This window comes from Balaenoptera physalus (assembly GCF_965194825.1).
Source record: "Balaenoptera physalus genome assembly, chromosome: 4".
NCBI classification, from domain to species: domain Eukaryota; kingdom Metazoa; phylum Chordata; class Mammalia; order Artiodactyla; family Balaenopteridae; genus Balaenoptera; species Balaenoptera physalus.
In genome coordinates this window covers 74,144,970-74,171,619 of record NC_138891.1, presented here as the reverse complement: position 1 = coordinate 74,171,619, position 26,650 = coordinate 74,144,970, and the positions used below count along the sequence as shown (strand labels likewise).

The 26,650-nt window shown below is 40.4% G+C and overlaps 1 protein-coding gene across 1 annotated transcript in view; it reads left to right on the top strand.

Moving 5' to 3' along the window:
• The window catches only part of FBXO45 (F-box protein 45), a gene marked incomplete at its 5' end in the record, with an annotated part of 57,437 nt that overhangs the window by 26,586 nt on the left and 4,201 nt on the right, over positions 1-26,650 (top strand). The window lies entirely within an intron of this gene.

The following is a 26,650-nucleotide window of genomic DNA, read 5'->3' as shown; positions in this document are numbered from 1 at the left end:
TTTCCAATTTTTTATTATTACAAACAAAGCTGGAATACATTCTGTACATACACTCTAGTCTCTCTAGAATATATTACTAGAAATGGCATTCTATAGGTTATACACATCTTCACCTCTGTTAGGTATTGCCTAATTGATTGTCAAGACATGTGGACCAATTTACTCTCACTAGCAATATTTCTGTTTATCGAGCAAGGGGCAAGGGCAAACCCCACAGATAACACGTGGTACATGCATGTTTCAACCTGCAGGTATAAGGGAATGTATGTGGTGCCTCAGTTTCTGACCATTTCATGAGGAAGTGTGCTCAGGCCAGGCACAGCTGGACACACTATTGTGTACAGGAGAAGGACTACACATTTCCCGTGACCTCACATGTTTATAGAGGTGTATGGAGGAATCAGGATCATCTGAGCAAGCTGGCTTTGTGATTAAGATTTTAACCTTCCTGGCATGAGAAATGTGTCGGAAACAGCCCAATAATTTAGAGAATTTATAGACCGGAGGTTCTGCAGCCCTCCCCGAAGAGCCAGCTCATTGATAGGCTCCCTGAACGAGGCTCACAACAGTCGTCCAGTAGACAACTGGTTTATTTCTCTATGTTACACCTCTGGCCCTGGAGGCTTATTAAACATAGGCCTTCTGACGCAGGGAATGTATTAGTCGACAACATTGTGACAATGTGCATCGTGGGCTATGAAAGGCATAAAAGGTATTTTGGAACTTCTTGTCCACATCTGTAATACAAAGGAAGAAAGGGTGTTTTAATATAGGTCTTTAATCTATTTAGAACTTTTTGTTTTGGAGAAAGTAGAAATTTCATTATTAGAAAATATGATTAACATATTATCCTTGTCCTATTTATTAAACAGCTTATGCTTTATTCCATTGATTTACAATGCCCCCTCTGTCACTAATCAAGTTTTCATACATACATGGTCAGTTTGAGGGCTCCCTGTTCTATTCCTCTGGTCTATCCTCTACACATAGACTAACACCATACACTCTTAGTTATTCTTACTTTATAATCAGTCTTCATTTTTGAAAGAGTAAGTTCCTCAACCTTGTGATTTTTAAAAATTGTTTTGGTTTTTCTTGGCCATTTGTTCTTCCATAGAATGTTAGATCTAACTTGTCAAGTTACCTGAAAATTCTGTTGTGATAAGTATTAAAAACAGAAAACATAAATCAATATACATATTGAATTAATAGACTTGGGAAGAACTGATTTTTTTTAAAGAGCTTATCTCTTTATGATAAAGTGTATTCTCATCCATGATCATGGTATATCTCATTATCTTTTATGTCTTTCAATGTTATCTTTGAGGGTACGATAATTAGATAGGGATCTCCACTTGGATTTGGAACAAATTGAGAAATAAAGGAGTAGTACTTAGGAGGCAAAAATATTACCTTTTGCTGATAGAGAGCGGATTAGAGGCTATGGCTTTGGGTCAGATAGTCAAGTTCTTGGTACTAAATATCAGTAAGCATTCAAAAGATTTATACAAACAATCTCAAAGATAAAACTATATATAGGACCCTGTCAGGAGTTTGCACCCCAAGAAGAAGAAAAACAGAACTGAGCCTAGCATGCCCACATTATTCTTCCTAAATTTACTATTTGATATCACTCTGTCCTCCAAGGAGCAAAATGAGTAAAGGGGCAGAGAGACTGAGAGGGTTTGTCATACCAGTAGAGCTCCTTTCAAATGGATAGAAATCTTTCAAGTAGGAAAAAATATTCTTTCTTTATATTATATACCTTATATTAGGTTTTAGTCTTTTTAAATTGAGAATGGAATTTGTTTCCCATTACACTTTTTCATTGGTTATCATGGGTATATAGGAATTCTATTGATTTATCTATGATGACCTCATTTTCAGCAACCTAAGAACCACCTTATGAGATAAGTAATGTTATTATTCTCTTTTAGGTAAACTGAGGCAATGGAGAGTTTAAGTAACTTGCTCAGGGTCACAGACGTAGGATGTGGTAGAGCCTGGCTCTTGTCTAGGCAGTCTGATTCCAGAGCTTTCACTCTAAATCCCCATGCAAACTTCTTTCACATGAACGCATAGTATCCGTTGTATGGATGACCCATCGTTTATTTACTCAATCCCTATTGATGAACATTCAGTTTATTTCCAGTCTTTCCTTATTACAGATACACTGCAACAAGTAACCTTGTACATATGTCATTTTAAACACATGACATGAAATAAATTTCTAGCATAACAAGATGTCCTAGGTTCATCTTGCACTTTTCCTGCCCCAGACCTGGAATCAATTGTTCTATCAGGAGCCTGGTTACTTTTAGTGGGGAATTGTATTTAGAAACCAGTATCTGGGCTTTTGACACGTATCTTTTACTGAGACTCTCTTAATCTTTAGATGTCTAGAAAATGTCTTCATTTTGCCCTCACTCTTGAATAAGTTTGATAAGGGGAACAAAGTCTAAGTTAACAATTCCTTTTCCTTAGCACTTTGAAAATATTACTCCATTATTTTCTGGCATGATAAGAAGTTTGCTGTCAGTCTAATTATCACTTCTCTATAGTTAATCTTTTTTCTATAATGGCTATTAAGATTTTTTCTTTAAACTTATTATTCCACAATTTCACTTCAATGTAACCAGATGTGAATTTATTTTTATTTATCTTGCTTGATACTCAGCATGTACTTTTTATATGAGGACTCATGTTTTTCTTCAATCCTAAAAGATTTTCAACTATTTTTATAGCTTTATTGAGACATAATTCACATACCATAAAATTCACCTTTATAAAGTATACAATTCAGTGGTTTTTAGTATATTCACAAAGCTGTACAACCATCACCACTATCTAAGTCAAGAACATTTTCAATACAGCAAAAAGAAACTCCATACCCATCAGCAGTCATTCCCCATTCCTCCCTTCCCCGATTCCCTGGCAATCACTAACCTACTTTCTCTCTCAATAAATTTCCCTATTCTGGACATTACATATAAATTAAATCATGTGTGACCTTTTGTATCTGGCTCCTTTCGCTTAGCATAATATTTTAAAGGTTCGTCCATGTTGTAGCATGTGTCACTATTTCTTTCCTTTTTTATGGCTGTGTAATATTCCATATGTATATACTGCATTTTTTGGTCCATTCACCAGTTGAAGGACATTGTAATTTCCACTTTTTGGCTACTAAGAATAATGCTGCTATGAACATTTGTGTCCATATTTGTAGACAAACATATGCATAAAAATATGGTTTCAATTCCCTTCAGTGAAATTCCATAGGAGTAGAATTGCTGGATAATATAGTAACTCTATCTTTAAAGTTTTGAGGAATGGCTAAACTGTTTTCCACAGTGACTGCACCATTTTACATTCCTACTAGCAGTGTATGAAGGTTACAATTTCTCCAAAACCTCACCAACACTTGTTCATTTTTTTTTTCTTCCTTTTAAAAAAAATTCTAGCCATCCTAGTGGTAGTGGTAACTTGTGGTTTTTAAATAACGTTGAATATCTTTTTATGTACTTATTAGCATTTACATAAGTTCTTTAGAAAAATGTCTATTCAAATTTTTTGCCATTTTTAAATTGAAAAACTTGTCTTTTTATTGTTGAATTGCAGAGGTTCTTTATATACCCTAGCATGACGGTGCCCTCTCCAAGTACACAAACTTTTAATTTGATGAAGTCAAATTTATCTATTTCTTCTTTTGTCAGTTGGATTTTTGGTGTCATATCTGAGAAACCATTGCCTAATCCAAGGTCATAAAGATTTATTCCTTTGTTTTTTTCTAAGAGTCTAATAGTTTTAGGTTTTACATTTAGGTCTATGGTCATTTGGAGTTAATTTTTGTTTATGGTGTGAGGTAGGAGTCCAACTGCATTCTTTTGCAAGCAGAAATACACATGAACTTTTTTTTTTTATTATAAATTTATTTATTTATTTTTGGCTGTGTTGAGTCTTCGTTTCTGTGCAAGGGCTTTCTCCAGTTGCGGCGAGCGGGGGCCACTCTTCATCGCGGTGCGCGGGCCTCTCACTGTCGCGGCCTCTCCCGTTGCGGAGCACAGGCTCCAGACGCGCAGGCTCAGCAGTTGTGGCTCACGGGCCTAGCCGCTCCGCGGCACGCGGGATCTTCCCGGACCGGGGCACGAACCCGTGTCCCCTGCATTGGCAGGCGGATTCCTAACCACTGCGCCACCAGGGAAGCCCCTACACATGAACTTTTTTTTTTTTAACACCTTTATTGGAGTATAATTGCTTTACAATGGTGTGTTAGTTTCTGCTTTATAACAAAGTGAATCAGCTATACATATACATATATCCCCATATCTCCTCCCTCTTGCATCCCCCTCCTATCCTCCCTATCCCACCGCCCTAGGTGGTCACAAAGCATCAAGCTGATCTCCCTGTGCTATGTGGCTGCTTCCCACTAGCTATCTATTTTATATTTGGTAGTATATATATGTCCATGCCACTCTCACTTTGTCCCAGCTTACCCTTCCCCCTCCTCGTGTCCTCAAATCCATTCTCTACGTCTGCATCTTTATTCCTGTCCTGCCCCTAGGTTCTTCAGAACCTTTTTTTTTTTTTTAGATTCCATATATAACACATGAACTATTAATTTTCAAAAATTTCTTCCTCACAATTCTCTCCATTCTTATCATATGAGACTTTTAAAAGAGATTGGAATGGAGACTCAACCTAGTCTCTATGTCACTTGACTGCTGTTACATTTTTTACATAAGAGTATTTTTCGTAGTGTTTACTCCTCTGTCATATTTTAATTCACAAACTTTCTCTTTGTGTTCCGGTTTGCTAAATTTTTAAAATCATTGAATAAAGATTATATTTACAGTATTTTTAAACTATTTTTTCTGATTAAGGAAAAACCCATTTAATTAATTTATTAGTTTTGAATATGCAATATAGGCACATTGTACAAAATTCAAAAGATATAAAACATAATGAAGAGGTTAGTGGCTTTTTAAAAACACATCTGTTCTTGTTTCATTTTTGCCAGTTTTTGTTTCATAATTTTGTATCTGTGTAATGCATATTATTCACAGAGCTAGATGAGCAGCGGGACGGATAGGAGAGAAGCATTGATGGTGAAATGACAATGGGAAGGAAAGACCGAGGGTTTGGGAACAGTGAAGAGTTCAGTTTGATAGGAGAACAGCTTGTGCAACGAAGTCTAGTGGGAGGCAAGGCTGGAAAGGTGGGTTGGGGTCAGTCTGTGGACTTTGGAATAAAAGGTGAGAAAAGGTTAGTTGAAAAATTTGTACATTATTCTCTTAGCAATGTAGTCTTTGAAGATGTTTTTCACCACACAACAAATACTGTGCTTTAGGAAGATTAATATGGTTCAAATAGGCCAAAGAGAGAAGACGGGTAGTCTAGGCCTCATCAAAAGCTTTCTGTCTCAAGTGAGTACTCTCCCCCTTGCTCTGCTTGACCTCCTTTTAAAAAAATAAAAATAAAAAGTCATTTATTGATTTAATTTTTATGAAAGCAATGATCTACAGTTTTTTTTTTAACCTCTTCTAACAGGCCTATATGCTGATTCTAAGCCAGATGTTTCAGATATTTCCTGCAAAACTTGATTTTAGTGTCAGTCTGTATTAAAATACTCTGTTTTGTTGACTGCTCCTTAGAGTTCCCACTTCCACTCTGGGTGCGGAAAGGGGCCGCTCTCCAAAGGCACCTGGCTCCCCGGGTCCTGCAGCATTCTCCCAGCAGGGGGCAGCAGCGGCACACTTCAGAGTCTCAGGGGAGGGTGGGGTGTCGTGGGGTGCCCAGCGGGGAGGAGCTCACAGAAGGAAACCCATTGAGTGCAAAAAGTTAACTAGTTCCTCGACCCACTTCAGAGCCAAACCCACACCCTGCGGTGGGTTGAGCCGCAAACGCTCTTTTCTGTAAAGCTGACAGAGTCTTCTCTTATGGAGGGAGGAGGATGCTCAATACTTCTAAGGACCCGGTTTTTTGTTTTTTCCTTTCTCCTAATTCTTTATCCTCTGCTTTTGCCCATGAAAGTTCTAGTTCCTCCAGCTTTCCTTTTCCATTCTTTCATTTCCTCCAGTTTCCCACCACCATGGTTGTGGGTCCATCCAAATAATCACCTCCTTGACACTGGGTCACTCTGGGAAGAAGAGATGCAGCGTGAGGGAGGGGAAGCTGGCTGGCTTCCCGAGCTCCTTGCCTCCCTAGAGGCATCGTTTTTAGATTGGATTAGAGACTCGAATCACCTCTAATCAAAGGCACCTGGCAATCTCTTGCACATCGTCCTGTTCCCACTCACTTGCTGAATCCTCTGCCTGGACAGGATGAGAACATGGGCACCACCCCCGCGATCTGGCCTGTAACTTGGTCTACACCTGCATGCCATGTGGGGAAGGAATTCCTGGGGGCAGAACACGTGGGATTGGGGATCAAAGCACAGTGGTGGGGGATAGTTGTTCAAAGATCCCAAAAGAATGTGATCCTAGTACTTTCTCACTGCTTTTCCCCAAATCTGCTGTTACGATGCCCTACGCAGCACGGCCAGCCTGGCATATTACAGTAGAGGCGGTGTGGTGTAGTAGAAAGCACATGGGGCCAGGACACAAGCCACAACGCTTGACTTTACTGCTGTGTGGTTTGGGGCAAGTCACTTACCTTCAAGCCTCAGTTTCCTCTCCTGCAAATGGATATTGATAATACTGTCTATAACCACCGTACAGAGTGGAGATAGTCAAGTAAGATAATGATATGAAAAGGTTTTATAAACAATAGAATGCTTCAAAACTATCATTTGTCACGACTATTTCTTTCTTTTTTTTTTACTTACTTACTTACTTAATTTTTGGCTGTGTTGGGTCTTTGTTGTTGCACACGGGCTTTTTCTAGTTGTGGCGAGCAGGGGCTACTCTTCATTGTGGTGCGTGGGCTTCTCATTGTGGTGGCTTCTCTTGTTGCAGAGTACGGGCTGTAGGCACGCGGGCTTCAGTAGTTGTGGCACGTGGGCTCAGTAGTTGTGGCTCGTGGGCTCTAGAGCGCAGGCTCAGTAGTTGTGGCACACGGGCTTAGTTGCTCCGTGGCATGTGGGATCTTCCTGGACCAGGGATCGAACCCGTATCCCCTGAACTGGCAGGTGGATTCTTAACCACTGCGCCACCAGGGAAGTCCATGACTATTTCTTTTTGAAGAGCACTTTGGCTTCTGTTTCATGGGCACAGAATCAGGTATTGGGACAAACTGGATTCTTGCGGGTTCCAGGGCTATTGGGAGACAAGTCAGGACAGAACAGAGTGGGACTATTTCTAGGGACTTGGCTCCTAGCCCTCTGTGAGAGGAGGGGTTTCTTTCTTTCCCTTGGGCCAAGGGAGACTAATAGGGTGATCTACCTCTAGAATTCTGGGTCTGGACAAGATCACCAAAGGGTCACTAGTCTTAGGCCATTTCCCTGTCCCTCACCTAAGGCTGCATCTAAACTACCTCAGATAGATAAGAAAGAATATGGTATATAGTCTGTTAAGCTGTTTCTGGGGAGATTCCATATCCTCTCCTGGCAATTCAGAATCAAGTATATTTTACAGTGAGTTGTCATTTGTATTTCATTTTTCGCCTTTTTCTGCAGTTGAAGGTTTTGAACGCTTCGAGGGCAGGAAAAGCGTGCATCCATTTTCGTATCCCATCTAAGCCCAGCACAGAGTGGCCCTGGGGTCCAGTGTGTTTGACTGAACTGTATTGTGCTATCCTCAGCAGAACTAGGAAACATGCTGGTCACTGTTCTTTGCCAGTTTTACATGTAGTATTTGCAAAGTTCAAAACAAACATTGCAGTAATTTGGCTTGCAGCTTCTCTCCTAATCATCCCTCCTTTGGGGACTGACCAGGATGGGGGTAGGAACTGTCAAGACTGAGCTCCCTGTTTCTGCTCAAGAAACGCCCTGTGTTGGCTTGGCTTGGGCTCCCCTCCCTTTCTTATCAAATGAAATCAGCCACTGAAGGAAATTGGCTTCTCCAGATTGCGAGAGACAGGAAGCAGCATTGAGAAGCAATGTCCTGGGAGGGCAGCCAGAGAATTAGCTCGAGGCCCAGCCCAGTCAGTGCCTGGCCCTGGCCTCCTTCCCTACAGCTCTGTCCTGTTCTCACAACCTACAGCCCCTCCTCTCCTTTTCCTGGGTCCTGGCATGTGAGGCTGAAAGGGACTGTAGATATCATCAAGGCCAGTACTCCCAAGTCTTCCAGCCTGTGCTGGTTGCTTCCAGAGATGGGAATTTTGCTGCTTCCCCAAGGAATCAGCTCCATTTTTGCCTTTTATCCAGTTGAAATCTGCCTCCTCCAACAGTCCCCTCATGCTCACCTGGGCCTCTCTCCTTCCTCCATGGGACAGGCCTTCAGATGCCTTAGTCTGACACCCCCAGGAGAGGTCCTAATAAAAGCATCAGTTTCTCAGAAACTTACAAACCCTAAGGGCATCTGAATTAGAACCTAAGCGGGAAGGAAATGCTGAGGACAATGCCATTGGTCGTCCTTTTCCTTGCCAAGAAGACTCGTGTGGTTTACCCTGATGTTTTGTATGGCCTTGACATACTGCTTTTGCCCCCCGTCACTGTGTGCCCAGTGTCTTCTAGAAGAATTTGTTTTCCCATCCAGCTCACTTTATTAATTTTTGCTAAAATATTTAGAAGTATATTTAGAGACATCATGACATTCTGCCCCTAAGTACTTCAGTATATATCTCTTTTTAAAACAATGGAACAGGGACTTCTCTGGTGGCGCAGTGGATAAGACTTCATGCTTCCAACGCAGGGGGCCTGGGGTTCGATCCCTGATCAGGGAACTAGATCCCACATGCATACCGCAACTAAGAGTTCGCATACCGCAACTAAGAGTTCACATGCCCCAACTAAGGAGCCTGCCTGCAGTAACTAAGACCTGGTGCAACCAAATAAATAAATAAATAATAAAGTAAAATAAAAATAAAATAAAACAGTGGAACAATATCTTTATTTTATTTTAAAATAATTTTTAAAGATTGAAGTCAAGTTGATTTACAATGTTGCGTTAGTTTTAGATGTACAGCAAAGTGATTCAGTTTCACATATGCATATTCTTTTTCAGATTCTCTTCCCTTATTGGTTATTACAAAATATTGAGTATAGTTCTCTGTGCTATACGGTAGGACCTTGCTGGTTATCTATTTTATATATAGTTCTGTGTATATGTTAATCCCAAAGGCCTAATTTATCCTTCCCCCCACTTTCCCCTTTGCTAACCATAAGTTTGTTTTCTATGTCTGTGGGTCTATTTCTGTTTTGTATATAAGTTCATTTGTGTCATTTTTTTTTTTTTAGATTCCACATATAAGCTGTATCAATGATACAGTATGTATCTTTAAACCATAAAAAATTCTTTCCTGCAGAGCTGAAATCAAAATATAATACCCAACAAAATTAATTATAATTTCCTGATATTGTCTAATACTCACTCCAAGCTGAGAAGTGGAAGGGAGCATCCCATCTTCTGGATTTATCCGACTGCTTCCTTGTTGTAGTGTTCTTCTAGCTGGTTCTTCTATGCCCTTTATTTCCTATAAATGGTAAGTTAGATTTTAGGGCTTGATTATATTCAAGTTAAACATTTTTAGCAAGGATATACCCTCGATGATGTTGGGACTTCACGTTGCCTCACATCGGGTGGCATGTCTGGTTGTTCTACTATTGGTGATGCTAAGATTACCCCGTGGATTAGGTGTTGACCCCTTCATTGTGTTTTTTCCATTTTGTGACCAGAAAGAATTCTGTGTGGTTGCTGTATTATAGCACTATACAAATGTCAAATGATGTGTATTTTAAAGTCACAATTGATCAGAAAAAGAAAAGGCAGGGCTGGGATGGATGGAGGTTCCATCTCTGTTACTGTGTTCTGTTCTTGTATAAATCATTTAACACTCAAGGTGCCTCAGTTTTCCTATCTGTAAAATAAAGGGTTTGAACTAGAAGATCTCTAAGGTTCCTTCTAGCTTCAAACTTCTTTTTTAAAAAAGGTTCAATTGTAGTAAAATACACATAACATAAAATTTACCATCTTAACCATTTTAAAGTGTATAGTTCAGTAGTTATGTATATTCACATTTTTGTGCAACCATCACCACCATCCATTGCCAGAACTTTTTCATCATGCAAATATGAAACTTTGTACCCGGTAAACAACTCCACTTTTTCCCCTCCCCTCAGTCCCTGGTAACCACCATTCTACTTTCTGTTTCTATGAGTTTGACTACTTTAAATACCTCATATGAGTGAAATCATATCGTATTTGTCTTTCTGTGACTGGCTTATCTCATTTAGCATAATGTCTTCCGGGTTCATCTATATTGTAACGTGTCAGAATTTCCTTCCTTTTTAAGGCTGAATAATATTCCATTGTATGTCTATACCACATTTTGCTTATCCATTCAGCTTTCCCCATGGACACTTGGGTTGCTACCACTTTTGGCTATTGTGAATAATGCTGCTAAGAACAAAGGTGTACAGATATCTCTTAGAGACTGTGCTTTCAATTATTTTTCCTGTATATCCAGAGTGGTATTGCTGGATCACATGGTAATTCTATTTTTAATTTTTTGACAAACTGCCTGTTTTCCATAATGACTGTACCATTTTACATTCCCACCTACAGAGTACAAGGGTTTCAATATCTTCATACCCTTGTCAACAGTTGTTTTCTGTTTATTTTTTGATAAAGCCATCTTAATGGATGTGAGATGTTACATGGTTTTGATTTGCATTTCCCTGATGATTAGTGATGTAGAGCACTTTTTTCATATTCTTGTTGGTCATTTGTATGTCTCCTTTGGAGGAATGTCTATTCAAGTCCTTTGCCCATTTTTTAATCGGGCTATTTGGTTTTTTGTTGCAGAGTTGTAGGAGTTCTTTGTGTATTTTGGATAGTAACTCCTTATCAGATACATGATTTGCAAATATGTTCTACCATTCAGTGGTTTTCCTTTTTGTACTGTTGACTGTGTCTTTTGATGCACATAAACTTAAATCTATAAAACTTGAACTACAATTCTTCCTCTCATCTTTGGCCCATAGCTGCAGCCTGAGGACCTTAACTTCTCTTCCCTAAATAAGTGGCATTCCTATCTCACTGCTTCTCTGATGATTCAGATCTCAGAATAGAATTCTAAGTTCTTAATGACTAGACTAGACCTTAGAGGTCTCGCCCAACCTCGTTTCACTAATGGACAGACTGGGGCCCATTGTTAGCAACAGAGCTGGATCTAAAATATGGGTCTTATCCCTCTCTATCTGGGGCTCTTTCTATTTCACCCACACTGTGATTCAACTCCACAAGTCTACTGGTTATTTTAGTAAACTCAGGAAGCATAATCAATTACAGGAAAAGACAACCAGGCTGTTAAGAGGGAATTTTATTCTACCAAAGCTCTGCCATGGGGAAATATGCATGTGTTTGTTATATGTAATCTATTTACATATTCAAAAACCTTTTTACATTCTAAAAGCAATTACGCATACCTGGGATCATGTGAGTGCTGTTTTCTGGTAGGTTGGAAGCTGGCTTAGAGACCAGGAATAAGGGGTGGAGATCAGTGGGCTTCTCTGGGCGAAGTGTAACTTGCAGTATTTCCAAGGAATCAACATTAAACTTGTAAAGAGGATGGTCATTATTTCTTATCTGCCCAGGCTCCATCCCTCTTTCTTCAGGATGCCACTCCTCCTCCACATTTAATTCATATAGTTTGGATGGAACTTCAAGAGTAAGCATATGACCCAGTCCACAAACATCAGTATATTCTATCACCCAGCCACAGTGAATGGTGAGGGGAGAAGCATTTGACCCCAGGTCATACCAAGGAGACTCAGTCCTGGGACTTTCGCTGGGCTATTTTGAAAGAGGCCCTCTTTCTGCTGGGATTGCTAAACTGGTAGGATGTTGGCCTGGAACTGCCAGTAGCCATTCTACATGCCACCTGGGAAGATTCTGCCTGATGGGGTGGCCACATGGAGGAAGATGGGGGTGAGACCTGGAGAGACAGATATTTGAAAGCATTATTTGAGCACTTGGATTCAGGTTTGCCTTAAATCAGACTTTTTGAGTATATGAATCAATAAATTCCCCTTTTTGCTTAAGCCAGTTTGAGTTAGGTCTTTATCATTAATAATTAAAAGAATCCTGATTATTCCAGATTGTACTTTAAAATGCTTGTGTAAATTATCTGGAGGAGGGTATAAAAATAATGGGAAAAGAGTGAGACTGATATTAATTTTTTTAGAATAAAAAGTCAAGTTGATGGGAATAATTCTGTAGGGAAATTGTGTGAAACCACGTTAGCAATAAGAAAATTGACTGTTAGGTTTAGGTTTCAGTGTAAGCAAGTGGCTGGTAACATATTTAGGAAACAATAACGTAAATTCTGTTTATAGTATGACAAGTTGCAAGACAAAGAATGAGAGGCATTAAAGGCTCTTTAAGAACATATTGTGCCGAGATGCTACTGTTGCCCCAACACATTGGAAAAGTATAAAAGGAAAAAAAACCCAGTTAAAATAATTCATTCCACCCTTGTGTAGAACTATAGTGTGCCAGGTTTGTTTCATTTGACTTTCTGGATCCACTCTCCACACTTTATCCATCCTGCTCTATGCTCAGGGCAATGGACCTGTATTGACTACATCAACCATTTCTGTGTCCTTTGTCTTCTAGGTGGGATCCCTAACTGGGAGCCCTGACAAGAGATTAGAGGCAGAGAGGAGAGAGAAGTTGGGGTATTTATTTCCCTGGTTCCCTCCTATCAGGGTTTCTTCAGGGTGGCTGCTTCCCTAGGTCAAATGTCCTCTCCATGTCACTTTTGGACCTTCTCGCCTTCTGGGTTCTGATCATTGTGGCCTCCTCTCAGTCCTAGGGATGTTAACAGCCCTTTGTGGCAAGTCCTGGGTTCCTGTACTACCACATCTTTGTACTAGTCCTTCTATTAAACCCTCCTCGAATTGCCTGATTTGCATGTGCCAAGTCTTCGCTTCTGGGATCCTGTCTGATACTCATAATATGTTCACACCTGGAAAATTACATTTGTTTGTGATTGCGAAGCCTCAAGAGAAATACAAGCAAAGTAGGAAAAGTCTAAAGGAGGGAAACCAAAGTGCTCAAGGGGCTAGGAGTGAGAGTTAGAAGAGTCACGTGGGGACAAATCACAACCTGATGCTTGGGCATAAAATCCTTAAATGAATAACTTATACATTAGATTATAGAACAGGATATTAGTACTGGGAGCACATCCTGACCTGGAGATATATTAAATAAATAAAATGAAGTATTACTTCATGCAGAGGATTGTACGCTTGTGAAGTTCATTGGTATAATTTGAAAGTAAAGATCAATTCCCAAAATGACTTAAATACAGAAATTAAGGAATTTTAAGTCACTAAGGGAAACTTAAATTTTGAGGTTAATATTGGTATACGAGAGATGGAAATGGGCTGGCTGAAATAGAGCTGACCAGGAAATTCTTAATGTTTAATAATAAAATAAAATTTGAACATAAATAAAACTTAAATTAGCTTTCCATTTTCCACTTCAGTTAACCCTTCTGAAAACAAATACCTTCAATAGTATTATTACCTCTTTTTTTTTTTTTTTGGATTCCAAACTAGGGTCCATGGACCCAAGCGGTCTGTAAATAGGATTCTATTTCAATATATTTATTTCCTTTATAACACTATGTATTTTATTTTCTACATTTAAAAACATGATTCTGAGCTAAAATATGACACAAATGAACCTAGCTATGAAACAGAGATAGACTCACAGATGTAGAGAACAGACCTGTGATTGCCAAGGGGGAGGGGAGGTGGGGGGGGATGGATTGGGAGTTTGGGGTTGGCAGATGCAAACTATTATATATAGAATGGATAAGCAACAAGGTCCTACTATATAGCACAGGGAACTATATTCAATATCCTGTGATAAACCACAATGGAAAAGAATATAAAAAAGAAAGTATGTATATATACATATACATATACATATATATATATATATATATATATATATATATATATATATATATAACTGAATCACTTTGCTGTATTCCAGAAACTAACACAACATTGTAAGTCAACTATACCTCAATTTTTAAAAATGTTAAACACACACACACAGACACACGTGATTCTGAGGAGTCCATAGGCTTTTCCAGACAATAAGAGGGGTGTGTAGCATAAAGAAGATTAAGATTCCCTTGTGGACCCACCAGCCATCTGGGGTTCCCATGGTGTTACAGAGAACGACATTGCCTTGTTTCACAACTCTTGCAAGGATCCTGGTTACCAGGGAACTTCCCAGCTCTTGTAGAGGCAGGGAACGTCTCCATTTTGATCTAGATGCAGAGGGCACAGAGGACTGAGTTGGGGCAGGGACTGGCAAGAAACATGCAGATAAGGGGCCTGGGATGATAGGAGTCACCTTCCAGGCAGAGCAGCAGTGGACACATCCCTTCCTTGATTGCTGCTAACATAGACTCTCTCCTTGGCTGGTCTCATCCTGCAGCTCTGGATACACCTTTGGGACTGTCAGACCAATGCTTAGGTCTCTTCATCCTTGCCCAGCTCTTTAGAGGCTACGCAGTCCTGAGCCAGCTTACTCAGCCAGTCATTGCTTTGTCCTCAGCATATAACCCTTTGAGGAGAAGACTGATGACCCTGAGACTTTGGATCCCTCAGCTGGTGCTCCTAATCATGTGGCCCAGGGGCCAAAGCCTCTGACAAGCTGAGGACCACACCATATAGTTGTGCTGGATCCCTGCAAAAGAACACTGAGCAGAGGGGAGGAGCGGAGGCGGAAATCTCGCCTCTGTTTTACATGTGGACTGTGTATCTCTTCTAATCACACAAAGACATTGTACAGCAGAAGTCCTGAACCAGAACTACCAGTGGTACTGCCCACCTAGTAACAAATCCTTCCCCAGATGTTTCATTGTGTAGTTTAACCTTCATAATGTCATGGTCTCAGGCTTAGGGGGTGCTGAAGTTCTGAAGAGCTACTTAGTCTTCTAATCCCAACCCCAAGTACCATATCCAAATCCCCTTTGAATAAAGCATACATTTAGGTTCTTACATCATGCCTGCAGCAATCTCTCTCTCTCTCCTTCTTACTAACTCATTGTTTGCAGTATCCTCATGGATTAGTCAAGAAATAAATATAAACTATCTTTAATCTTTTATCTAATTCATAATGAATATCACTGGTAGACACAATCTACAGAAAATAAAACCGAAAAAACTGCTTATACTGAAACATTTAAAAATTTGTTTTAGCTAAAAATTAAAAAATAAAAATCTTCTAGACAAAATTAAGGCCTGTAAAATTTGAGTTAGAAAATCTGGACTTGATAGAAACAATAGCCATAAAGAAAATCCACAGTGGGTGTATCAGCTAAGGCATTTTCGGTTGCAAGGAACAGAAAGTTCAACTAAACTGGCCAAAAAGGGGGCGTGGGGGGGATTTAATGGCTTGTATAACTGTGAAGTCCATAAATAGCTCTTTCAGATGTAGTTTGATCAGGGCTTCAGTTCAGTTTCCATGGAGACCTATAGGTCCTGTCCTCCTCTATGTGGTGGCATAGCCCTCAGCCAGGCTTCCCTCATGGTAATGAAATGGCTGCAGTGCTTCCCAGCTTCCCAGCTTCATATCACACTAGTCAATGGAAGAGAAGAGAACTGCTTTCCCAGAACACCCCACCAAAAGTTATTTTCCAACCTCACTAGCCTGAATTAGGTCACATCCTACCCCTGCAATAATAACAGTTCACTGGAGTTGGGATTTTGCTGATGAGCCCTGGCTTGAGCCATGGTCCTTTTTAAGCTGGGGGTGGAGTTAGCTTTCCTCAAATCCCCTGGATTGCCTAGTGGATATACGGTTACTGGACAAAAGTTGGGGTACTCACAAGGAATAAGGAAATGGATGGGGGATGATGGGACAATCACAATGTCACTGAACATGGCAGAAACTTTAGTAAAATTTGATACAGATCTGATACAGATAAAGAAACCAAGAAATGAGACAAAACTAAATTTAAAAATTTAAATGAAAAAGAATTGATCCTAGTGAAAAACATTTCAGTTGAATAAAGAGAAAAATGGAAATGTTTCAAATGAGCGTCATAGAAAGATGATCAAGGAATTAAATTGATTTCATGGTGTTTGTTCCAGAAAACACATTCCTGATGAAAACTCATCAATGTTAGTATCATTCATTTGAAATGTTGGCATTGAAAACCTCCTTGGGGACAAAATGGCAGGGATGGAAATATTCTCTGGCCCCCTAGTGACGACTGCCTCTTTGAGGTGCCCATGAGCCGTGTCATTAATAATTCATTTTGATTCTGGGACTGGCAATAAATACAATGGCTTGTGATGTGTAGAAGTGAATTTTCTCACTGTTTTGAAAATTGTCATGTGTCTGTCTCCAGAGGTCTGTCATTTAGACAATGCCTCAAGGATAATTCACCTGCAAGTCTCCCCGCAGTCTGGAAAATAATTTCTCTCGTCAGATTCTTGGGATTCATATAGAAACACTGGGGTTGTCTTTTGCAATTTTCCCTCCCACCTCGGGTTAACTTTCCTCTGGGCTTTTCTGTTCTAAGAACATTCCCCGTGACAGAGAAAACAGAAGCAAGATACAAATTGAGTTCTGCTTTCTCTTTGTCACCCACCAACATGACAACATTGACCACAAATAGTGTATCCCTTTTTTGCTTTGAATATGACTTATGAAGCCCTTTACAGGTCTCAATTCATGTGAGGCTTTCACTTTCTCGGAAGCACGTTAGGCATTTGTTCCGCCTTCTTGTGCTCATCAGTGGCTCTGCTCCGCCATGTCCATCTTAGGCTTACTCTCTCTTACAATCAAATAAACAAATATATATGTAACTGTATGATTTCTTTAAGTCCCTTCCCCTTTTTTCACTGACTTGAAATTTCACAGGAAAGGGAGATGTTCTTAAGAAGGTACCAAATTCTTGAGCATCTTTCTGAAGTTTCAAGACGTGGTATCTTGTTTTAATTGTTAAAGTCTGGGGAACACATCTAAGCATTTCTGTCCTACCATTTCTCTCACTATCACAAACTTCAAGAAGACACAGTTGCTCTCTCCCAAGGTTCCTGTCACTTCCACTCTGCCAACCAATTCCTCCTTTTGGCCAAATTTAGGTTTAGAGTGGCAGTTCCCCTTATTACTTCCTCTACCCTTTGGAAGATGAAATTGTCAGCAAGCAATAATACTGGCTAAAGTCTATTGAGCTCTTGCTGTGTGAAAGGCACCTTTCCTATGAGGAAGCTGCGGCCCAGGGAAGCTAATATCTTGTTCAAGTTCACCCACCTGGCAGGTGGTAGAGCATGGACACCGGTGCCAGGGTCAGACTCCAGAGGCCACGTTCTGTGTCGGGTTAAAAGAGCTCATCACCCGGGCTGGTCTGAGCTGTGTAGACGTCCAGCTGGCCTGAGGAAGCGCTTTTCCCACCAGCATCTTCCCGTCTCCATGCCGCTTTTGTGAGGTGGAGAGGCTGTGCGCCATTTCCTGCATCTGGTTGTAGGAGCTGTGATAATTCCCACCGCAGCAGGCTTCCTGCATCTCTCCTCTTCTTCCACCCTCATCTTTCGATCCTTGTGACCTACCACGCGACACCCTCTTGGTTGTGGAGTTTTCCTTACTAAAGCCCTTCCTAGGGTTACCTAACAGGGTTCCTTGGTTACCTCCCAGGATGTCTTCATCCTCTCCCCTCACAAGTCACACAGAGAGGCTTTTCTTAAACACCTTTGTTTCCCCCCGCCTGTGGACCATTTTGCACTCATTACAGACTTGGCTGGCAGAAGGATAAGGGTGGCACACCTCTGGGGGCCACTTGAGGTTGGTGATGGGTTTCCGAGCAGAAAGGTTGTTTCCTGTGCATCCTCCTTTAAACAGTTCTGCTCTTTTTATTTTTATGTTTTTATTTTTTCTAAATTTAGGTCAGTTGTGGGAATGCCTTGCCTTTGGGGTTTTTTGAGTCATCTTGTTTCAACTAAATTGCTGCCCAAGCCTGCTTTCCTTTCCATAGCCATTGAGAATACATCTGACTTTACACCAAGTAATAAAAAACCCAACAATCACAATAAAAACAACTAATGCTTATTGAGTTCTTAATATACTCAGACCCTGTTCTAAGAGCTTACGGTATTAACTTATTTAGTCCTTTCAGAACAATTCTACAAAGTAGCTACTTCATAGAATGAGGAAACTGAGGCACAGAGAGGCCACACAACTACTGAGCAGCTCATTTCTGCTGATAATCATCCAGTTTGTGCCTAGCATGGAACAAAGCCTATACGAATCTGTTTCTTTTACGAACTTTCTATTAATTATATTCAGCCAATCCATAGGATTGAAGGGATCCTAAGATGGAAAAAGTATCATTTCATTGAAACGACCTTAAATTGTGTTACTAAATTTAATCTATAAACCACTATGTACTTAGAAAGTATTACTTTCTTATTAATAATGCCAATTATAAAAGTTATTAAAGTTATATAGAATTGTAATTTCAGGATAGCTTAAGTAGTAATTATAACCCAAACTATAAGCATTTCTATCACACATAATCATAAACCAATTCTCTCAATTCTTATTTTTATGTTTGGTCTGACATTATTTCACCTATAAAAATTTATGGCTTATTAATTTTTTCACTAATATTTTTGACTTGCTTCAAATATTTCAGTTCTTCCTATATTATTATCAAGTTTTGGGCTAACATTTAACTCCTGTTCTTTTACGTGTTTCCAGGTCTAACTTATCCTAAAGTACACCCACCAAAAAACATCATCTCAGAATATCAGACACTACTGTCTCTGAAAATAATTCTGTCACTCTATCACTTGAGTGAAATCCTCCTAGGGTAGTGGACTATAATTTTTGACTTGTGCCTATTGAATTGCAATCCTGGTTTCCTGGGAGTCCAGCAGCTTTCCTCACAGTTGCAGGTACTGTCTTACTCTAATAAGACTTGTTGCTGTCACTGCTTTATGCTAATTCTGGGGAAAAGCTTATTTACCTTTCCAAATCCCAATACCTCCTTTATCCCCCTGCTTCTCCTCTTTTGCCCGTCACCTTTTTCAACTTCAAGAGTTTTTTTGTATTTTCTTTTTCCCATTTGGAGAATGAGTTGGGATTCTTGACTGCAAGCAACAGAAGCTGATTCTGGCTCACTTGAGCAGGAAAGGAGTTCTTGGAATGATTGTAGGTAGATGTGAATGTGAAGGCTGGACATCCAGATGAGCAAATGGGCAGCACCAGGGGGAGATGGGCAGCTGTAACCACCGCCATGGTCATGCCATGGGGACAGCCTGGTTGGAAGGCTGCATCACTGTGGCTGCGAAACCCTGTCCCTGGCAGTGTTGCCACTACTGCTCCAGACATCAGGAGCTGCTGCCGCCACCTCTGGAACAGTCAGCTTCTTTGCATGGCTTGCTCCAGACCCATGGTTCTTGGCACAGATTCAGATGGTTGAGCCTGGATTGTGCAATCATATTCTAATTTTCTAGGGATAGGGCTCTGTTTCCTACCAAGACCATGCAAGAAAAGGCTCCCCTAACAGGAAGGGGGTTTGGATACTAAGCACCCCTCAAAAACAGCCCAGCAAATATTGTCTATTACAGAACCAAGTCCTAGGTACGTAATCCTCTTTTCACCAAACAGAAGAAGGGAGCCATTTCTGCTCTCAAAAGGATGAGGACCCCTTTCTCTTTAACAAGGAATACCAGCTGCCCAGAGTTTTCTGAAATATAATAATATACAATTAATTTGTATATTTAAATTATATAAATATATTAGTATTTATATACTTATTATATACTTATATTTACCTTTATATTATACTTACAATATAATAACTGTTTAACATACAACAGTAATATAATTAATATATATTCATGATCTTTTTTTTTTTTGGCCATGTGGCTTGCGGGATCTTAGTTCCCCAACCAGGGATTAAACCTGGACCCTGGCAGTGGAAGCGCAGAGTCCTAACCACTGGACAACCAGGGAATTCCTAGATGATTGTATTTTAAATAAGAAATCTATAACTTCAAAGTCTTCAAAACATTTAAAAACATTTAAACAGGTGTTAAAGGGAGAGTTCAATAACATTGAAATCTTTTTACTTTGAAAAGCTAAATATAGATGTGAAACATTCAACATCTACAAAGAGAAACTGCACAAATTCAAGAGAGTATGGTCAAAATTTTACGTCACTCTGTCACTTAGTACAATCTTTTCAAGCATTAAGATGTTGATAGTTGCTCCTATATCCCATCTGCTTTAGAGTGCAGTGGTTAGGAAACAAGATGTTTTACATAAATGTATTTTCCAGATAACTGGACAGTATCAATGTAAGCATTAATTTTTTTAATTCTGAGGTTTTTTTTAATTCTTTTTTTTTTTTTTTTTGGCCACACTGCACAGCTTGCGGGATCTCAGTTCCCCAATCAGGGACTGAATCTGGGCCACAGCAATGAAAGCGCCAAGGCTAACCACGGTACTGCCAGGGAATTCCCTGAAAAAATTCTTAAACTATACAAGATTCTTATAAAAGAAACTAAGTCTACAGATTCTGGAGTTTTTTTTTTTCTAGTTTTACTTTTTTTTTTTTTTAATTATTAGCACCTTTTAAAAAAATTATTATCTATTTATTTATTTATTTGGCTGTGTTGGGTCTTCGTTTCTGTGCGAGGGCTTCCTCTAGCTGCGGCAAGCGGGGGCCACTCTTCATCGCGGTGTGCGGGCCTCTCACTATCGCAGCCTCTCTTGTTGCGGAGCACAGGCTCCAGACGCGCAGGCTCAGTAGTTGTGGCTCACGGGCCTAGTTGCTCCGCGGCATGTGGGATCTTCCCAGACCAGGGCTCGAACCTGTGTTCCTTGCATTAGCAGGCAGATTCTCAACCACTGCGCCACCAGGGAAGCCACTCGTTTTACTTTTTATATAAAAGCTTTGTTGAGATACAACTCATATACTAAACACATATTAAGTGTATGATTCAATGTCTTTTTAAAAGCATATTAACAGAGTTGTGCAACCATCACCACAATCAATTTTAGAACATTATCCTCACTTCAAAAGGAAACTCCATACCCATTCTCTCCCCAGCTTTCCCCAAATCCCCAGACCTAGGTAACCACTTATCTTTCTATTTCTACAGATTTGCCTATTCTGGTCGTTTCGTAAAAGTAGAACCATATAATTGGTTCTATTATGTGGTGTTTTGTGATTGACTTCTTTCACTTAGTATAATGTTTTCAAGGTTCATTCGTGTTGTAGCATGAATTGGTACTTCATTCTTTTTTATGGCTGAGTAGCGTTCCATCCTATGGCTATACCACATTTTGTTTATTCATTTATTCCCTCAGTGGATATTTGGGTTATTCCCACTTGTTGGCTATCATGAATACCGCTGCTATGAACATTTGTATAGAGGTGTTTTTGTGGACATACGTTTGCATTTGCGGGGGGTTGGGGGGGTACCTAGGAATGAAATAGCTGATTTGTATGGAAACGCCATGAGGAACTGCCAAGCTGTTTTCCAAAGTTTCTGCACCAGTTTACATTCCTATCAGTGGTGTGTGAGGGGCCCAATTTCTCTCCAACTTCCCCAGCACTTGTTATCTGTCATTTTTATTTTAGCCATCTTTGTGGGTGTGAAGTGGTATCTGATTGTGGTTATGAGCTACATTTCCCTGATGACAAATGCTGTTGAGCATCTCCTCATATGCTTATTGGGCATTTGTATATCTTCTGGAGAAATGTATGTTCATATCCTTTGCCTATTTTTTAATTGGATTATTGTCTTTTTATTATTGAGCTGTAAGAATTCTTTATATAAGTCTGTTCTTGTTGACTTAGAGCCTTCTTATGGGCATCAGTGGCTGAGGTTCACTGTGATACAGAGGAGCTCTCATGGGTTATAGACCCATGCAGGGCTGTCTGCTCTATATTAAAAGGCAAGGTGATGCTATCAGAGAGCACTAAAAAGCAGTTATAAGAGCATGTCCTTATATATTTATGTACATCTCTTTTTCTTACTCTCTCTGCTATCACCCCTTGTTCTCACGGCTCTAAATATTTATGATTGATTACTCTAGGTAAAGGCCAAGGGTGACTCAGCTTATCCCATGAATGAGGTGCCTGGGCTTTGAGACAGCTTTCTGCTGTGTTTTGGGTAATTTAGTTACCAGGAATCTGATTTCTGGGAGAATTAGTGGCACTTTACCTAAGTAGAGGTAGTACATTAATAGGGGAGGATTCATTGGGGCAGGTTTTGAGGAGGTGAGTCTTTAGTGAAATCCCCGATAAGGTGGTGACGATAACCTGGCAGAGAAGAATAGACTCCTGTTCGAGGGAATTTGCCAGACGTCTATGGGAATTGCATCATTGGTGTGACCGATGTTGATAGTTAATACAGGAAGCAATAAGTAGGAAGAGTCTCCTTCAGAGTGGTGAAGGGTCTAAATTCAGACTTTGAGCTCATTGCCAGGCTGATAATAATTGGTCTGATAGGTCAATCTTCCTCTGGTCTGATGGTGTGAGGAAAAAAAAAAGATCACTCCTCCCTGTTTCCGTCTTACCAGCCTCCCCTGACCCTGTCGACCCCGCCCTGCCCCCAGCTTGTGGCTAAATAGCCCAACTGCTAATTAAAACCCACACTTCCCAGCATGCCTTGCACCACCCAGAACCCCAGTCCCCACCATTCATTCTGCTCGCCAGCTGAAAGCAGCTCGAGCAAATAACCTTCCAGATTCAGGGCCTCTCGCTCTCCAGGGGCCTCTCCCCCCTCCCTCCCTTGACTGTGGCTGAGTCTGCTACCACCTGACAGCAAACCACACTGACAGGGAACAGGAAGGAGAACCGGGCCCACTGCCTTCGGCCTCTATGAAATCAACAGGGCTGTGCTCCTTCTCCCACAGCTGCTGCTTCTGAGCCTTCCACCCTTTTTTCCTCCCTCCCAGGGTCTCAGGAGGCCCAGGAGGACACTTTGGAGGTCTTATCCTGGATGTGTAGAACTTCTGGGGCTAGGTGATGCGGAATGAATTGAGGGGCTTTTGACCTCTGCTTTGTGGCAGTTTGCACCTTGCCCCACTGCCAGGGCCTCTCCGGTCTCAGCCACTGACACGTCCTCCTCCCCCAGGCACTCCCTCACTCCTGAGGACCCTGCTTCTACAGCTGACCCCCAGGCCTGCAGCCCCTCTCTGTTCCAGGAATCACACCGCCACCTGTTGGCTTCTTTTGCCTCCTGAATAGCCAGAACCTTGCCTTGCGGTTATGCTTTTCATTCTGCTGCCATTCTAGCATGCCACAGCTGTTGGGAAGCATGGCCAGGATGTGGGACCAGCCAGCTTCAAATCCTGATTTGAAGTCCACAATTCTGAACTCCAAAAATCTCTGAAAACTAAAGGCTTTTTTGGTGAGTTTGACACAAACTCATTTGGTTGCAAAACTGTGAACTGACAAAAGCCTATTTTGTTCACTTTATCTTTTCCCCACTTAATGTGAATATTTGTGTTTGTTGCCAAAATATTAATGTGTTGACTTATAGTTCTAGATCCTGTTGGAGGAATTATGTAATATATGGTATATGTACCATGTAACCATGAAAAATTGTGATTTTTGAAACACTTCTGGTCCCAACATTTTATGATAAGGAATTTTGGACCTGTATTTTGTCTACAAAATAGACCTGGATAATTAACTATTCACATCTAAGTGGCAGAATAGCATAGAACGAATCAAAATCATGTCCATGGACATTTAGGGACATAGGAAAACAATTCCAATGTTACAGATTATGTATGTAAACTTACAAAAGAGCATGTGGAATCTATCTCAACATGGTTTTTTAAAAAGCATATAGCACATGAATGAAAAAAAGCTGGGCCTGCAATACACCATAATGTTAACAATGAGTTGTCTCTGTGGCGGATTTTCTTCTTTTTAGGCTTTCAGCATCTAGGTAATACTTTTATAATCAGAAACTTTTTTTAAAAAACCAGTAACTGTTACTAAAAACAAGTTTCCACTATGTGGCCTTGGGCAAAAGGCCCACAGTATGTTATCAATCTGAGCCCAATTTTCTCTTCTGTAAGTTGAGGCCATTAGTACCTACTTAAATGGAGTTGTTGAGGGACAATGTACGTGCCTGGGTGGAAGTTAGCTATGACTGTAGGCCTTGTGTCAAGATACCTTTCTCCTCCACCAGGCCTGGACTGCCCACTACTGTTATGCAATAGTGCAGACCAGGTCCCTCACACATTGCCCACTGTTTTACAAGTGGGTCCTTAAAAACGAGGATGATCAACAGCTAACGATGATCAACAGGCAACCTTTCAGAAACACAGCTATCACATGAAAACTCGCCTACTGTGTAAACTGGATTGAGAAATTCTCTCAGGTGATCCTGTAATTTTTTTTTTTTATGCTAAAGTAACGTATGCTCGAGCATTCTGGTGTTTTTATATGTGTGTAATAATTTCTTAAAACCATTCAACACAGATAACTATTTAAGTTTTTGAAGAAAGTTGGAAAAGGTCCTCCTCCCAAGGACTGTGGCTGGGAGGAGACGGGGCACAGCCAGTTCCTAATGCTGGTAGAGGGTGCAGTGGCTTTTGGGCTCAGCACCTGGAACCACCGACGCAGGCTGGCTCCCCACGTGGCAGCATGTGATCACAGGCAGCTCAGAGTCGAATACAGGCCGTTACACGGGGGCCTCTGAACCAAGCCTCTCTCCCTTCCTAGGGGTGAGAACTGTACAGAGGGATGGAGCCATCTTCCTCCAGGAAGCCTTCATTCACCCTCAGTGCTGCTGTTGCAACTAGGCTGTTCTGGGCAGGACTCCCGTTTGGGTGGGGAAAAAGAACGCGGAGGATGTTGATTACCTTCCCTTCTCAGCCAGCCTGACCTTTTAATACCTTTGTAAAAAGCATGTATGTATTTATAGTGTTTTAGAATTCTCTAACTTTTATCTTAAGAGCAGAGCAGCTGTTTAATAAGCATTGTACCCCTATTGTTAAAGAACTGTGTCCTCTCTCTCCTTCTCTCTCCCCTGTAAGTGCCCTTCTAATAAACTTTTCATTGAAAAGCTAAAAAAAAAAAAAAAAAATGATCAACAGTCCTTTCGGGTCAGTCTTTCCTTCTCCCTGTCACATTGGGAGACATTGATATCTGCCGCATGCAGAGGGCTTGCCACTTTGCCAAGGCTAACCTCCACTTAGAGACTTGATCCCATCTTCACTCATCTCCCCCTGGCCTGTTCTGCCAAGGAAAGAGATATATTTATATGGCACATCTCATTTTACAAAAGGTGTTCACATACTGATCCTTCCCTTCATGACCTTAATTCTTTTTAAATTAAATTTAATTTATTTTTATTGAAGTATAGTTGATTTACAATGTGGTGTTATTCTCAGGTGTACAGCACAGTGATTCAGTTATATATATATATATCTTCTTTTCCAGATTCTTTTCCATTATAGGTTATTACAAGATATCGAGTATAGTTCCCTGTGCTATACATTAGGTCATTGTTGTTCACTTATTTTATATATAGTAGTTTGTATATGTGAATCCCAGACTCCTAATTTATATCTCTCTCCGCACCCGCCCCCAACCCCTGAGATCCCCTTTGGTAACTATAAGTTCGTTTTCTATGTCTGTGAGTCTATTTCTGTTTTGTAAATAAGTTCATTTATATCATTTTTTCATTTCCACATTATATCTACCTATTCTTTTTCGATTCTTTTCCATTTAGATTATTACAAGATATTGAATATAGTTCCCTGTGCTATTGTGGTTTATCTATTTTATACGTAGTAGTGCATATATGTTGATCCCAAACTCCTAATTTATCCCTCCTGCATCCTTTCCCCTTTGGTAACAAGTTTATTTTTTATGCGTAACGTTAATTCTTTTTTTTTTTTTTAATCTTTATTGGAGTATAATTGCTTTACAATGGTGTGTTAGTTTCTGCTTTATAACAAAGTGAATCAGCTATATGTATACATATATCCCCATATCTCCTCCCTCTTGCGTCTCCCTCCCACCCTCCCTATCCCACCCCTCTAGGTGGTCACAAAGCACTGAGCTGATCTCCTGGTGCTATGCGGCTGCTTCCCACTAGCTATCTATTTTACATCATGACGTTAATTCTTGAAAGAACATTTGTCCCTCCCTGGGTTTATTTTCATACCCCCAGTCACTAATTAACCAACACGTGGCAACCTGGCTCCTGACCCCATGACTCTGCTGCAGCTGTTTTTTTTTAAAGATCATTCATTCACTCATTCATGTAGTCCACATAAATTTATAAGCCCATGTATGTGTCAGACTCAGTTATAGCCACTGGGATACAACAGCTAATAAATTTCTTTTCCTTAGGAGCACACAGTCTAGTTGGGGAGGCAGACAATTAAGCAAGTAAATATATAATAGATAACAGGCAGTAACATGAATAAAAAAATGTTGTGAAGAAAATGTAAAGTAAAGGAAAAGTGACGGGGGGTGTGTGTGTGCCACTTTAGATGGTGCAATCAGAGAAAGCCTCTTGGAGGAGGTGACATTTGAG